Source organism: Silene latifolia, chromosome 4 (assembly GCF_048544455.1).
Source record: "Silene latifolia isolate original U9 population chromosome 4, ASM4854445v1, whole genome shotgun sequence".
In the NCBI taxonomy this organism is placed as follows: Eukaryota; Viridiplantae; Streptophyta; class Magnoliopsida; order Caryophyllales; family Caryophyllaceae; genus Silene; species Silene latifolia.
This window is the reverse complement of record NC_133529.1, coordinates 34,901,070-34,904,240: the sequence shown is the minus strand read 5'-3', so window position 1 is coordinate 34,904,240 and position 3,171 is coordinate 34,901,070.

Genomic DNA, 3,171 nt, shown 5'->3' with positions numbered 1-3,171 from the left:
CTGGACAGCGTGAGCATCTCACTTATATTCGTTTTGCTTCTTTATTACTTTTTAACCGATCATAAGAATGATTTCTTGCTTGTCTTTTCCCAGTGGGTGCCCAGGCCTTGGGCGGAGTACGCTGACGCTCCTCCTTTCGTGGCTGAGGTCCTTCGACCTAGGAGCTCGAGTCGTATGATGTTGAGGACGTCGATGGGTCCTGTGTGGTATTTGGGCGAGCGCTTGGCTCGTCAGTGCTCTCGGGATGTCTTGACGGTTCCCATCGATCCTCCTAGGACGATGTTCAGGGAGCCTTCTGAGGCTGAGATGGAGGCTGACTTGGCAAGCGTTGGCGGTGATGCCCTTCTGCTTCCGGATGAGGACTACTCGGCGTTCCTCTACGGGAGGTTGGCGTACTGGCCGGTTGTGGTGAGCATTTACTCTCCTTATGACAATTTCGAAAGTATGATGAATGATCATCGATTTAATGGCAATCCTTTGTCTTTGCAGGAGGTTGAGACGGCGGGCATTGAGCCCCCAGAGTACCCCGAGACCCTCGAGTACACTGACGCGACCAGGAGGACGACGATCTCCGAGCTACGTGACTTTGACGTGGCTGTGACGGATGCTGGCTTGGACGATTGCCAGCATCTTATTCGGAGGGTGAGCCTCTAATTTGTATGGCTTTTGTGTAAGAACACATTTGATTGAACTTATCCAATTATTGAGAACTTCTTATTTGAAAATGCAGGTTGCGCCATCTCGGTTTGTGGCGTTATGGAGGGTAGCCAACCGGCTGCGAGTTACTGCCGTCGAGGCACTTGTCGGTGGTCGAGGTCGCCAGGTATGAACCTTTCATCTACTTCATTTTTGAACTTTCTAACTTTTCTTATGATTGCTTGAAATGATTGACATGAGCCAATCGTTGCGCTTGCAGAGGGAGCGCGAGCTGGAGCGAGAGCTGGCTCAGTCTCGGGAGGAGACGGCTCGCCTGCTGAGGGAGCTCGAGGTTCGTGACGCCGAGGTTGCTGCTCTCGAGGCGGCGACCGGCAGTAGTTTTGTTTTGTTGTTGTTTGTTGTTGGCTGTATCTTGCACATTTGTATATTTTAGGATCCACATTTTGGACATTTTGGATTTTGCTTGGGGCTCGAGCCCCCGGTTTGTTGTACATATCCCTCTTTTGGTTGTATATACGATGGCCTAAGTGCCTTTGCTGCTGGGTTGCGTTGTTTGTTCCTGCAGGTTAGCTTTGAACAAGTTTGGTAGATGACGGTTTACGCCGTCATGCTGCCGAAATTTACATAGAAATTCACGTAAAACATACATTTGTATATATGGCCTAAATTAGCGCAAAACGAATGACTCAAAAGTGCAAAAATGCAAAAAATGCAAAAAAAAAAAAAAATTGCCGGAAATGACCGGGCGATAGGGAGGGTTACCCCCAAAAAAAATGAAAAAATAGAAACCTATAAGTTAGAAATGTAATGCAGGACGGGAGTGGAATGATTCCCCAAAAGAGACAAATAAAAAGAAATATATAAGTTTGAAATAAATTATATTAAATTGGAGAAATGATTCCCCGAAAAAAGAAAAATAGAAAGAAATATATAAGTGTGCTAAAATGACGAAAATGCTGATATTGCCTCGAAATGCGTGCCCTTGAAATTAGGAAACACGAACTATGGTAACTTTGACGTATTTACCAAAATAATAACCCGTATGAATAGGAAATTATTCGCTAAGGAATTTAGGAAAGATCCAACGCGGAAAATCACAGAGACGTTGCTGAGGAAGAGGCGCGGCAGGGAGCTGCGTCCCTTCGAAGAGGCGCAGCAGGTGCTGCGCCTGTTCCCCAGTGTATCCGTCCTGGCGGATTTTAGGAAACAGATTTTAGTATAAATAGAAACGTCGATAGAGGTTTTATTCACACAATTCTTCCGTCTCTTCCTTCGTCTTATCACATAAAACTCTCAAAATAATCATTCATCATGAATACTTTAGAGATTCGTCTAAAAGAGTGGACCAATGAGTTTTCCAATGTTGAGAAACACGACATGGGTGCCTATAATCTTGGATCATTGTTGAGTTTGAAGCTTATCAAGGTGGTCAAACCATTCCTAGATGCTTGTCTTGATTATTGGGACCTGAATTATCACGTTTTTGCTTTCCTCGGAGGTGACATTTGCCCATTTCCTGAAGAAATTGCTGCGATCGGTGGGTGGGACCCAGAACACTTGCCTGCTATTCCTTCTACTTCACAAGGGTATAAGAAAAAATTTAGAGACTTGCTTGGGTTGACAAGAATTGAGGTGGACCGTCTAGTGACCTCGAAAGGAGTCCGAATGTTGGACTTTATTGACCGATTCATTAACAAGGCCGACCCCACCATCTCTTATGTTGCTAGGCGAAGGGCATTCGGATTTTTCTTGTTACATGTATATGTCCTTCAAGGGCACGTTGATGAGGATTTGAGAGGTGATCCCCGTTTCCTGAGCCTAGTTGAGCAAATGGAATCGCTTAGCAGAGCCCAAATGTTTATGTTTATGAGAGATCCTATTGGGTTTGGATAACAGGAAAGCCAATCGTGGCCTACCTTATTTGGGAAGTCCCATTATTTTGCTGGTAAAAGAATAAAGAATTTCTTCTCTTCTTTTTTTTTTTTTTTTTCGTTTTTCTTCTTTTTTTTAACACCTGCTTTTTTGGTATGTTTGGCTTATGGAGCGTCTTCGATTGATCGAGGCCCCAGTTAATTTTCCTGCCTATCATGCTCGCTCAATTGCTATGAGGACTAGGTTCTACATGGTGGACTTCACTCGAGTCTGCAATTATTGGGAAAAAAAATTGAAGAGTGATGATGGTCCCTTGATTAGATGGATCGTACCATGGTGGCATCTCAAATCTGTCACTGGAGTATCTTTCTTGGATCTTACCCGATCTGTGCGCATTCCTGGCTTGGAATTCATGGTATGCATCTTCCCGGAGAGGCTGATGAGACAGGTTGGACTGAAGCAGACAATCCCGAAGCTTGACATTGTCTCGCAGACTGCTGTGGCGCTTACTACTGAGAGCCGAAGGGAGTGGGCCATTAAATGGGCTCAAAGAAACGTATGGTTCTTGAACTCTTCTGTTAGTGCCTTATGGGTGTCGGACTCCAATCTGCGGTGGAGGAAAGCTACTACTCCGGAGGAGCG